The following is a 13,587-nucleotide window of genomic DNA, read 5'->3' on the forward strand; positions in this document are numbered from 1 at the left end:
ATTGGATGTTTAGAACCAGTTCCAAGCAATGAAAATAGATTCAGATCAAGAAACTTAAAATTCAGTTAAACTAGTAAGAAATTTTGGTTTAAGATGAGATAGATTGAATCTGTGATTTTTTTTATTTCTGATGTGTTTGCGACTGTTAATGATTTGTACGTATTGTGAGTATTATGTTTGTGAGTTTTAGAACCATCGGAACCCTCTATAAGCAAGGCGAAAGGCAAGGTGAAGCTTGTTTAAGCTTTTATCTAGTAAGCGAAAGCAAGATCGGTGAATGTTTTGGAGTCGCTATTGGTATGCACAATTCATTCACTACAGCAAAACAGGTTTTTAGTAGCGTTTATAGCGGTGTTTGAACCAAAAATGCTGCAAAAGTTGTACATTAGTGGCGCTAGTATCAAAATGCCGCAAAAGGTCAAGCATTAACGACATTACTGAAACAAACGCCGCTATAGATCAAGCATTAGCGGTGCTTTTCAAAAAATGCCGCTATAGATCGAGCATTAGCGGCGAATTTTGAAAAACGCCGTAAAAAAGTTGAGCAAAACACGTTGGTGAGCTTAGTGGCATTAGCGGCGCTTTTTAAAAAATGTCGCAAAAAAGTTGAGCAAAACGACGTCGTTTGTTGTTGAGCTTTAGTGCCATTAGCGGCGCTTTTTAAAAAAATGCCGCAATAGATCGAGAAAGTTTTTTTTTAAAACTCCACTATAGATCGAGCAAAAAAGTTGAGAAAATAACATTGTTTTTTTTTAGATTTAGTGGCACTAGCGGTGTTACGCCACAAAAAAAATCATTTTATTTTAGGGTTTAGGGTTTAGTATTTAAGGTTTAATGTCTATGGTTTAGGGTTTTAGGGTTTATGATATAATGTTTATTATTTTGGTATTAGAGTTTTGAGTTTAGGGTTTATGGTTTAGAGTTTATGGTTTGGGGTTTATTATTTTATAGTTAGGGTCTTAGTACTATTTATGGTTTTAGGGGTTAGGCTATTAGGATTTAAGGTTTAGAGTTTTTGATAAAATGACAAAAAAAATCAATTTATTTTAGGGTTTAGGTAAGCAATAAGTTTCTTTTTTAATTACTTTTTAAGGTATACACTTTATACTTGAATAAATAAGAATAAGTTTTAGGGTATGCATGAATGAAAGCCTGTACTACTTCACTTTATACTTGAGTAAATAATAATAAGTTAATTAATAAGGATAGAATTAATCAACAATGACAAATTAATCGAGAAAATCACTTGCATTGATCAAAGATGTTCTACGCCAAACAAACATGAAAAAAAGTAAAGTTTTTTGTAACTACTACTTGAACAAATAGATCTCTAAGGGAATGTTTGGTTCGATGTAATGGATAGTCATTACAAGTTTATTTTGTAGGCCTACACAAACAGTTGTTTGGTTCAATAGAATACATATTAGGGGTGTATTCTATTCTGGGCTTATGTTGGGAAATTTACTGATTTCTATTATTTCCCCTCTTCACTGATGATTGATTCGGTCCTTGAAGAACTCTATTTTACCCTCACCAAATTCTCACTTAAAAAATACTCAAACGAAAGTCATTCCTTGCTTCATTTGATTTCGGCATTTCTCCCCTTCATCTAGCATCTTTCAGGTAAACATTTCTCCCTTCTGCTGTTACTTTCATTTTCCTGTTTGTCATTTTTTTCTACACACTTTTATCTCTCTCGAAGTATTTTCGATCGGGACTTACTTAAAACGGTGAAGGAAGAGAGTAAAAAATGCATGAATCCAAACGCAACCTTCATAGGATTTAAAATAGGAAACTTGAATTTTAAAATGGGAAAGGAAAGGAGAATAGGAGATTCATAAATGGGCTATTCTGATAAGGCGGGAAGTTTTCAATAAAAATTTAAAATATCTTTTAAAATCTTTAGAGCGCCAATTCAGCAGCAACAAAAAGTCAAAACTCCACCAATATGCCATTTTGATGAATCATCCAAAAGACGGTCGAAATGCAATCCAAAATAAATTCCTTCTTCAAGCCTCCTTCTCTGTCGGTTGAGCGCTCAAATTCACCTCCAGTTTTCGGCGATGATGAGAACGATGAATTAGCCACCTGGGAAAAGAGTCAGCACACCATTGTTAACACCTACACGCGTAGACCTTCAAATTTTAATGGGTATTTTCTTTTCTACAAAAAGTCTGGATTTTTGTTTTGTTTTATTTTTTTTAATTTTATTTACTTTTGGGACTTTTTAAGGAATGACAAGAAAAAAGAATCTGGCGATGACAAGTTCGACAAACCCATATCAGAGACTAGGGTTTCAAGGGAAGAATGTGGTTCAAATGGGAGAAATCTAAATAAGAAGAGAAGTTATGCATAGTTTCATTTGGAGTTAGGTCAATCGGATTTTCTTCTCCATGCCTATTCAATTTGTGGGGTCAAGTATTCTCCCGGGGATGAAGCTGATGAAAGGAACCATTCCATTTTTCACAAGAATTTCACTATTGGGGTTCAATTCAAGGTACATCTCTAATTTGCTTAATACTATATATATACACATGAAGAAGCTTCTCTATGTTTTCGCTTTGTACTTTTTAACATGCCTTCTGCAGTTCAGGATTGTTCTACTGCTATTTACATAAATACAATAGTAGCAAAAAAAGAAGTTTGTTCTGATCCAAAAGCTAATAGAGTGTTTGAAGAATTTGAAAGGTAGTGAAAGAATGGTAATTTTTACGGAATCTTTTGACTTCTAGCTTTATTTTACAGGGATGGAGAAATGAGAGGGTTGTTCATGCATCCCTTAAACTTATTATTTTTAATTACTTTTTAAGGCATGCACTTTATACAAAAAATCAATTTATTGGTAGGTTTATGACTGGGTTGCCCAATTTTTCAAAGAAGAAAAATGCTGAGAATAGATGGTCTCTGTAAAAAGATGGGCTACAAGGACGCCAAGTTACTGATGCTTTGCGGGTATTAGATTTATCCTTTTTCATCTGTTTCTTGTATGTTCCTAGCTTTCACTGTAAAACGGGATAGCTAAATTATATGGTTTCTGTATGCTCCAAATTCCTGAAAAAAGGTTGAGAACATTGGCAAGTAAATTTTTAGAGAAAGTTCTATGAAGTTTTTCTGGATTTTGTGACGCAGACCCATATTTTTTATTTTGGCATATCATGTAATTGTTGTACAAGTAAAGTAAAAAGTAGAGTGAAGTAGTTTTCATTATTGACTTTATTGACTTTGATTTAATTATGCCCTTATTGACTTTGATGCTGAGTTTCATTATTGCTGGCTCATATTTTTTCAGGAGAAATATTTAAGTCTTATTAGTTTTTTAATTGTGAAGCTCTTTGGCAGGTACAATTTTAACAAGGTTGCTCGGTATAAGCAACTTACACTAGAAGAAGCTAAAGAAAAAATGAAGAACAAGAGGAAGACTGCAGATGATTGTGAGAGATGGATGATGAAAGCTGCGAATAATAGTGCTGCTGCGTTTGGTGAAGTGGAGAAGATTGATGAAAAATAAACTGCTGGTGGTGGTGGGAGGGGACGTAAAAAGTCAACTGGTGAGGAGGAAGAAGGTCATGTATCAGATAGAAGAGAAGAAGAGGAAGAAGAGGAAGCTGCCAAGAAGAATAGGCTTGGACTTAACAAAAAAAAGTGGTGATGATGATGATGAAGGTCCAAGGGAAGGTGATCTTGATATGGATGATGATGTTGAGAAGGGTGAGCTTTTATAATGTTTGTGTCTTGGTGTCTATTTCTTTGTTATCACTCTGATTTGTAGAATATTTGGTATGATTTTCCATGTTGAAGCAGAAGATGAATGAAATTAACATAGAAATAGTATAAATTAACTATTGTGAGAGATAAAGGTGACACAGAAGGTCCCTAGCCCGTCTCTTTTTTATTTTTACTCTTCTTGTTTATTCGCATGCTTTTGGTTAAGGTGATGATTGGGAGCATGAATAAATATTCACTGATGATGATGAAGCTGTTGGTAACGATCCTAAGGGAAGGGATTTGGCCCCTGAAGTTCCTACTCCACCAAAAATCAAGGAGGTAGTTTTGATACACTTATCAAACCTGCTAACTAAGGATCACATTACCTGTTAGGGTCTTGTTTGTCTCATGTAAGAATAGTTTTAAGCCTCATAACTTCTTTAGACTCTAAAGATTTTGCAGTTTGCACTGGATAGAAAATTATTCTACCCACTTTTTTTATTGTTTTCATTTTAAATTCTCTATTCAAAGACTACTTGATGGGTGTCGAATCCACCAATATAAACCTACGCCTTAGTTTGCAAATTATGCAGTATAGGGAGTAGGGTCGATCCCTTAGAGACTGGTTTACTATAAATTGTTGCTCGTTTGACCAGATTTATGTCGGGGCAGCTGTTCTGCCCAAGACGTTCAGGGGGATAAAAATTTGAAAACCTGAAATAAATAGAAAAATAACATCAAAAGTAAAAGTTGAAAATAGAATAATAAAAACCGTGATATAAATATTAAGAAAAATTAATTAGAATGAGCTCAGCTTTAGGCACGAATTTTTCTCATCTTTGAACCGATCCTCGAAATTGGATGATCTCCTCTTTTCCAATAAGCTAGTTATAGCTACCAAGGACGCCTCGGACACCAACTCTTCCTTGTTTAAATTAGTTATGGAACGTCCAATAACTAATTCTTACCGATCGAACAACCACGAAACGTTCTTGATTTAGAACTCCGACAGCTTTGCGTTCTAGAAGAGCCTAGCTAGAACCAATGCCCTCAACCGCGTGGCACATTTAAATCCGGTTACTACTTCCCTTGACGGAACCAAAAAGCAATCTCCACTTGGCACGCTAATGTGTTCACAGAAAATCGATTAGAAACGTTCCTTTCGGAATTCCAACTGTACATCTAACCACACTAAATCAAACGACGTCTTTTTTGACTTAGTGTTGATCTGACTTTATGAGTAGACAAAATCATACTCTTAATTCGGAGAAGTAATAAGTACTGGAATTTTAGGAGTTAAATGGCTCGAGTTCGTAACTCACGGGTTTTGACGAGGCTAATTTCGGCCTAAAGCTGAAAATCGGTTTAGTTGGCTAAGGTTTGGTGCATGTTAGTATTTCATAAATTAAATAAGGTAGAAAGGGTGAAAAGATGGGTGATGTGATTGAGTATGGGGGGTGGAAAAAATATATATATTAAAGTGGGGTGGTTGAAAAAGGGAATTTAAAAAATGAGTTGTAAATGGTAAGTAGTAACAAGCTGGAAGTTTTAGGAATTGAAAGTTAAAGAAACTAAAGACAATAAATAAATTTGTGAAAAGTTGAAAATAAAGGTGAAATGGATGGTAGGCTACTGGAACTAATAAGTTGAAGGAAAACAAACTAAAGAAACAACAAAGGCTACGTGAGAAAGGAGAGAATTGACAGATAAAAGCTTAATATTTTTGATTGATGAATAAATGAACAATAAAAGCTCTATTTATACTAGTGGATTTACTAAATTAGGAGCCAACTAGTCATATGAAATTAAGGAAAAAAACATCCCATAGTAAAATAAATCCCAAAATAATCCCTCATTAAGTAAAAAATTTCAGCTAATTAATCTTGGAAAAATTCTGCTTTGGCCTTCTTTTTTCGCTACTTTCTTCAATCCAGCCCAATTGTTTCTTTTTTCTTCTATTTAGCCCCAAATTACATTCCTGCACAAAATTCAATAAATATGGCAAAATTAGTGGTGCATTCTCATAAATTAACTAATTTAGTTACATAAAATATGTAACTTTAGCATTTCATCAAATCCCCCTACTTAGCTTATGCTAGTCCTCGAGCATTTTGTATGTATCTGCAAAAGGGAAAATTTTCTCCAAAATAGGACTTGACCCCCATGGTTTGCACAATTCAACAATTTAACCCTAGCACATTAACATCTCAAATAGCCTAGCCCAAGAAGTAATTAAATATATTTTGGAATTTATTAGAGCTTGATAGGCCTACCCCTAATTTTATTTATTTATTTATTTATTTTTGTACTTAGGACATTATCGAATTTTTTTGACGCGAGACATGATGACAACCCAAGCACCATGTTCCGGTTACTCAACTCGGACGTCTCTAAGCGGGTTATTTCGTCCTACTCATGATAACTTGTTAGCGGAGTGAGTGCAAAGAAATTGGGCAGCCACACGAACCTTTTTACGCGAGATGTAATGACAACCCAAGCACCACGTTCCGGTTACTCAGCCCGATGTATAGCCCTAATTTTTCACTCTTAACATTCGTATCAGAGGAGTTTTTTTTTTGCAATAAAAAATTTGACATATGATAAAAAGTAGACAGTCAAGCAAACTTATAATTCCCAAAAATTTCTTACCCACTAAGTCTAGGTTATTGAAGAGTTTCATGTGTAAAGAATTACATAGCTAAATAGGTCAAACCATAAGTGTACCATCCCAATTTAAAAGAAAAAATTTACCTTTTACCAAAAACATGCAAAAATAGCGATGACAGATAAGCAAATTAGAACCAATTTATGTTTCCCTCCCCCTTACTTATTTTACATTGTCCCAATGTAATTCAAAGAGTAAAAGTAAAGATAAGTAGGAGAAAGAGAGAAGAAAAAAAAAGCTCCCCATGTATTTCAATGTCGTGGAGGTTGGTCTCGTAGGTAGAGTGGGCCTTGGCTGAAATAAAAAGAATTTATGAGTTGACATGTGGGATTTTAATTTTGTCTTGGAATGTTTCCCTGCAAAAATGGAAATAAAACAAAAATTAAATAAAATAGTAAAAAATAATAATAATAATAGAAAAATAAAAATGTTTTTTTTCTTCAAATTTATTAGCTAAGCTATAAACTCGAAAAATAAATTATTAAAAACCAAGATTACGAGATTTGGTAAAACAGTAGTGATAAATGCACCAAGTAAGTTCCCAGGAAAGAGAGGCGAGTCACAATGGACATTCTTAAGTACCAAGTCTTTCCTTAGACAGAACTAATCCTTGACATGCATTTTCATTTTCCATTTTACCAAAAAAAAATTATTTGCATAAAGGAAAAGAAAATTTGGGTTGCCTCCCAACAGCGCTTTGTTTAACGTCGTTAGCTCGACGACCTGTTATTCAAATTCTGGGCTCCTCGGGAACAATCTCCTCAATCGTGTGCATTTGAAAATTCTCGTAGAAGGTTTTCAATCGTTGACCATTCACCTTAAAGCACTTCCGGGTTTCTTCGCTTTGAATTTCCACTGCACCATTTGAGAATAAATTAGTGATAGTAAATGGACCTATCCATTTGGATCAAAGCTTACCAGCGAAAATTTTTAAGGTGGAGTCATATAGGAGAACTTTTTGTCCTTTTGAGAACTGCTTCCTAGTGATCATCTTATCATGGAACACCTTCGTCTTTTCTTTATAAACTCTAGCATTTTCATATGCATCATTTCTAATTTCCTCGAGTTCCTGAATGTCCAACTTTCGAGCTCTTCCTGCAGTCTCCATCTCCATATTACACTGCTTAACTGCCCAAAATGCTTTGTGCTCTAATTCGACCGGGAGATGGCACGGTTTACCAAATGCACTTACGAGTTTATTGCAGAAATGAGTTCCTCTGTCGCTTATTAATGCTCGTGGGGTGCCATACTTGGAAAAGATAGAACTTTTAAGAAAGTCAACCACAGTCTTAGCATTATCATTGCGAGTAGCCTTTGCTTCTATCCACTTAGAAACGTAATCAACAGCTAAGAGTATATAGAAATTACTGAAAGAAGAAATAAAAGGACCCATAAAATCGATGCCCCACACATCAAAAATTTCGCAAATATGAATAGGAGTAAGGGGCATCTCATTTCGACGACTAAGGTTACCGACTTTTTGGCATCTTTCACAGGTTTTACAGAATAAGAAGGTATCACGAAATATGTTTGGCCAAAATAGTCCACACTCGAGAATTTTATGTGCGATGCGTTTGGGTCCAAAGTGTCCTCCACATGTATAAGAATGACAAAAAGCTAAGATAGATTGTACCTCTGTTTCTGCTACACACCGCCGGATTACCTGATCGGAGCAATGCTTCCATAGGTAAGGATCATCCCAAATGTAATATCGAGCATCCTTTTTAATCTTATCTTTTTTAGACCTTGGTAATTCTGAAGGTATAGTACCTGTGACGAGATAGTTTACTATATCTGCGTACCAAGGATGAACCGCATTTGCTGAAAACAGGTTTTCATCTAGGAAGTTGTCTTTCAATGGTGTGTCATCTGCTGGAATCGGTAACCGACTTAGATGGTCAGCTACTAAGTTTTTGCATCCCTTCTTATACTAGATTTCAAAATCAAATTCTTTCAAGAGTAGAATCCACCTAATCAGTCGAGGTTTTGCCTCCTTCTTCCCTATCAAATATTTCAAAGCTGCATGATCAGAAAAAATAATCACTTAGTTCCCAATAGGTAAGATCTAAATTTATCTAAAGCAAACACAACAGCTAATAATTCTTTCTCAGTGGTTGTGTAATTGCTTTAGGCAGCATCCAAGGTTTTCGAAGCGTAGTAGATAACATGAGGCTCTTTCCCTATTCTTTGGCCAAGAACAACTCCCACACTTCGATCACTTGCATCACACATGATTTTGAATGGGAAGTTCCAATTTGGTGGTTGCACTATAGGGGCAGAGACCAATTTCTGCTTCAATTCGTCAAATGCATCTTTACAAGTCTGGTCAAATTTAAATTCTTTATCCTTCTGTAACAGACTGCAAAGCAGTTGCGCGATCTTCGAGAAGTCTTTTATGAATCGTCTGTAAAATCCTGCATGCCCAAGAAACGAACGAATTTCCCTCACAGATGTGGAGTAAGGTAATGAGTTAATAATATCCGTTTTTGCTTTATCGACCTCAATACCTTCTGAGGAAACTATATGACCTAAAATTAATCCTTTGTCAACCATGAAGTGGCATTTTTCATAATTTAAAACAAGATTAAATTCTAGGCATCTTTGTAATATCTTAGCAAGATTATCAAGACATTCGTTAAAAGAGTTACCGTACACCGTGAAGTCATCCATGAAGACTTCAATGATTTTCTCAACGTAATCGGAGAATATGCTTACCATGCATCTCTGAAAGGTGGCCGGAGCATTACAGAGTCCAAACGGCATTCGTCTATACGCAAACGTTCCAAAGGGGCACGTGAAAGTTGTTTTGTCTTGATCTTCAGGCGCCACCGGAATTTGGAAAAATCCTGAATATCCATCGAGACAACAATAATGGGTCTTACCAGCTAATCGCTCTAGCATTTGATCGATGAAGGGAAGTGGAAAATGGTCCTTCCGGGTAGCTGCATTCAACTTTCTGTAATCGATGCAAACCCTCCATCCATTCTGGACTCGGGTGGGAACTAGCTCTCCTGATGAATTTTGCACCACTGTCAGGCCAGTTTTCTTGGGCAAGACATGAACCGGGCTAACCCAATCACTGTCAGAGATCGAGTATATCATTCCAGCATCCAAATTTTTTGGATTTCCTTCTTTACTACCTCCGTCATGGGTGGATTAAGGCGCCTTTGAGCATCTCTCTTTGGTTTCGTGTTATCTTCAATGGAAATTTTGTGAATACAAGTGGATGGACTTAGCCCTTTTATGTCGGCTATTGTCCAACCAATAGCTTCCTTATAATCCTTCAGAACTCGTACTAGACTTTCCTTCTCGTCTTTGGTTAGTCTGTTTGACACTGTTACCGGTAAGGTGTCTTTCTCTCCCAAAAAGACATACTTGAGGTGGTCCGGTAACGCTTTAAGCTCCAAGGTTGGTGGCTGCAAAATCGAAGGCAACATTTTAACTTGGGAAGGTAATAGTTCAAGTTGGTTACCTCGACTCGTCAACGATGGTTGCGTCTCTAAGTGTTTGACAATTTCTCGCAACGGATCTTCTATAACTGCTAACTCCTCGAGACGACTCAATACATCCATGTCAATGCTTCTGTAAAGGACAGTTTCCAACTTATCAAAGTCATGATATTCAGAATAATTTTGAGTTAAACAATCTATACTATCGATACTGGAAATATTTGATAATGAGTTAGGATGACTCATGGCTTCATAGATATTGAATTTCACGATTTCACCATCAAACTCCATTGTCAATGTTCCACTCTGAACATCAATTTTTGCGCTTGCGGTACTTAGGAACGGTCTTCCAAGAAAAATGTCAGACGAATTAGTTGAGTTATCGTCCTCCATATTAATAATGTAGAAATCTACAGGGAAAACTAATTCGTTAATTTTAACAAGGACGTCTTCAAGCAACCCTTCGGGATAGATGACTGACCTGTCCGCCAACTGGATTATTACTCCTGTCTTTTTCAAATGACCCGCATTAATCAACTTATAAATAGGATAAGACATAACATTAATGGAAGCCCCTAAATCACACATGGCTTTCTTAATGCCTACATTACCTATCTCACAGGAAATAGCAAACATACATTGGTCCTTGTATTTAGGCGGAACTTTCTTTTGCAGTACTGCGGAGACATTTTCTCCTACATTTACTCTTTCGTTACCTATTAACCTCCTTTTGCTAATGCACAATTCCTTGAGAATTTTCACATAACGAGGGATTTGCTCGATAGCGTCGAGCAAAGGGATATTTACCTCCACTTTCCTGAACGTTTCGAGGATTTCTTTTTCCTCCTTCTCTTTCTTATCCTTTGCGAGTCTCCCTGGAAAAGGAGGTGGCATCACAATTGGTTTCTAAATTTCTGATTCTGGTTTGGCTTTTGGATCAGAGATCTACTTTTCCCGTTCCTTGTCTTGCCCATGACTATTTTCGGGAACTGGTTCCAGAATTTTTTCGCTACGAAGAGTTATTGCACTTGCATTCTGCCGAGGATTCGGCTCCGTCTGGGAAGGTAATTTACCTTGAGATTCCAAACGATTAACAGCCATCGAGAGTTTACTAACTTGATTAGTTAACTCCTGTATTGATGCGTCTATCCTCTGTTGGTACTTCGCAACATCGACGGCAAGTCTTTCCATAACAGCTTCTAGAGATGTGCTCGACTTGGGTGGCAGTTACGGAGGTCTTGGTTGGTACGATGGATTATATCGGGGGTTAGTTCTATAATTCAAGTTGGGATGATCCTTCCACCCGGGACTGTAAGTGTTGGAGAAAGGATCATAGCGTCTTTGTGGAGGTCCCGGAAAACCTCCGACAGCGTCGACATGTACCGTTGAATTTTCGTTAAGGATTGGGAACAAATCCATCGGATGTTCAGACGTAGTACATATTCCACACAGTTGGGTCCGATTATTCTTTTCTGTAAGCATAGATTGAACAATATTAGTAAGCTTATCCAATTTATCTTCTAAGGATAAAACGTTTACCCCATTAACCCGTCTTGTGGGTTCTGAATTCGGCCGATACCGTTGAGAATTTACCGCCATGGTGGATATTAGTTCTCTTGCCCTTTGAGGAGCCATATTGACAAGCACCCCTCCACTAGCAGCGTCAATCATCTTCATCTCCATAGGGAGCAAACCCTCGTAGAAATATTGAAGAAGTGATTGTTCGGTCAAACCGTGTTGAAGACAACTTGCACACAGTTTTTTGTACCGCTCCCAATAGTCGTAGAGCGATTCACTCTCCATTTGGCGAATTCCCACTATGTCTCTCCTAAGTTCAGTTGCTCGCGATGCTGGGAAAAATCTGTCAAGAAAAACACGAGATAAGTCATCCCACGTTGTAATAGAACCGAGGGTAAGTAAATAATCATTCTCTTGCTGTATCAACTAAAGAAAAAGGAAAGGCCCGGAGTTTGATTTCATCTTCGGTTACTCCCTGTGGTTTCATGCTTGAGCAAACCATGTGGAATTCTCTCAAGTGGGTATGTGGATTTTCGTTCTTCAAGCCTCGAAAAGTGGGCAAAAGATGAATCAGGCCTGAATTCAACTCGAACGAGGTTTCTCCGGCTGGATAATTGATGCATAACGGTGTTTGCTCATTGGGAGCAATGGCTAGCTGACGAATGGTTCGATTCGCCATCCTTTCTGGTTCACCGAGGTTGTCTTCTGCCTCTTTTGTTTCACAAAGTGGTTTGGTCTCAGGTTCAACCACTTCGACTTGTTTTCCATGTTCAATTGCTTCTACACGTTTAAGAACTTTCGTCTCTTTACGTCGCGCTCGTGCTGATTTTTCGATCTCTGGGTCGTATTCGAGATCTCCGGATGAAGATATGGTCATGAAGATAATCTAAACAATTTGTAAGTGTTGCCAGTCCCCGGCAACGGCGCCAAAACTGATGGGTGTCGAATCCACCAATATAAACCTACGCCTTAGTTTGCAAATTATGCAGTATAGGGAGTAGGGTCGATCCCTCAGAGACTGGTTTACTGTAAATTGTTGCTCGCTTAACCAGATTTATGTCGGGGCAGCTGTCGTGCCTAAGACGTTCGGGGGGATAAAAATTTGAAAACCTGAAATAAATAGAAAAATAACATCAAAAGTAAAAGTTGAAAACAGAATAATAAAAACCGTGATATAAATATTAAGAAAAATTAATTAGAATGAGCTCAGCTTTAGGCACGAATTTTTCTCGTCTTTGAACCGATCCTCGAAATTGGATGATCTCCTCTTTTCCAATAAGCTAGTTATAGCTACCAAGGACGCCTCGGGCACCAACTCTTCCTTGTTTAAATTAGTTATGGAACGTCCAATAACTAATTCTTACCGATCGAACAACCACGAAACGTTCTTGATTTAGAACTCCGACAGCTTTGCGTTCTAGAAGAGCCTAGCTAGAACCAATGCCCTCAACCGCGTGGCACATTTAAATCCGGTTACTACTTCCCTTGACGGAACCAAAAAGCAATCTCCACTTGGCACGCCAATGTGTTCACAGAAAATCGATTAGAAACGTTCCTTTCGGAATTCCAACTGTACGTCTAACCACACTAAATCAAACGACGTCTTTTTTGACTTAGTGTTGATCTGACTTTATGAGTAGACAAAATCATACTCTTAATTCGGAGAAGTAATAAGTACTGGAATTTTAGGAGTTAAATGGCTCGGGTTCGTAACTCACGGGTTTTGACGAGGCTAATTTCGGCCTAAAGCTGAAAATCGGTTTAGTTGGCTAAGGTTTGGTACATGTTAGTATTTCATAAATTAAATAAGGTATAAAGGGTGAAAAGATGGGTGATGTGATTGAGTATGGGGGTGGAAAAAATATATATATTAAAGTGGGGTGGTTGAAAAAGGGAATTTAAAAAATGAGTTGTAAATGGTAAGTAGTAACAAGCTGGAAGTTTTAGGAATTGAAAGTTAAAGAAACTAAAGACAATAAATAAATTTGTGAAAAGTTGAAAATAAAGGTGAAATGGATGGTAGGCTACTGGAACTAATAAATTGAAGGAAAAGAAACTAAAGAAACAACAAAGGCTACGTGAGAAAGGAGAGAATTGACAGATAAAAGCTTAATATTTTTGATTGATGAATAAATGAACAATACAAGCTCTATTTATACTGGTGGATTTACTAAATTAGGAGCCAACTAGTCATAGGAAATTAAAGAAAAAAACATCCCATAATAAAATAAATCCCAAAATAATCCCCCA

At 36.9% G+C, this 13,587-nt stretch overlaps 1 pseudogene; it reads left to right on the forward strand.

Annotated features, from left to right (window-relative positions):
- Positions 1-1,920: 1,920 nt before the first annotated feature.
- Positions 1,921-3,839, forward strand: LOC107914899 (protein CHROMOSOME TRANSMISSION FIDELITY 7-like; annotated as a pseudogene).
- The last annotated feature ends 9,748 nt before the right edge of the window (positions 3,840-13,587 follow it).

Source organism: Gossypium hirsutum, chromosome D10 (genome assembly GCF_007990345.1).
Source record: "Gossypium hirsutum isolate 1008001.06 chromosome D10, Gossypium_hirsutum_v2.1, whole genome shotgun sequence".
NCBI classification, from domain to species: Eukaryota; Viridiplantae; Streptophyta; class Magnoliopsida; order Malvales; family Malvaceae; genus Gossypium; species Gossypium hirsutum.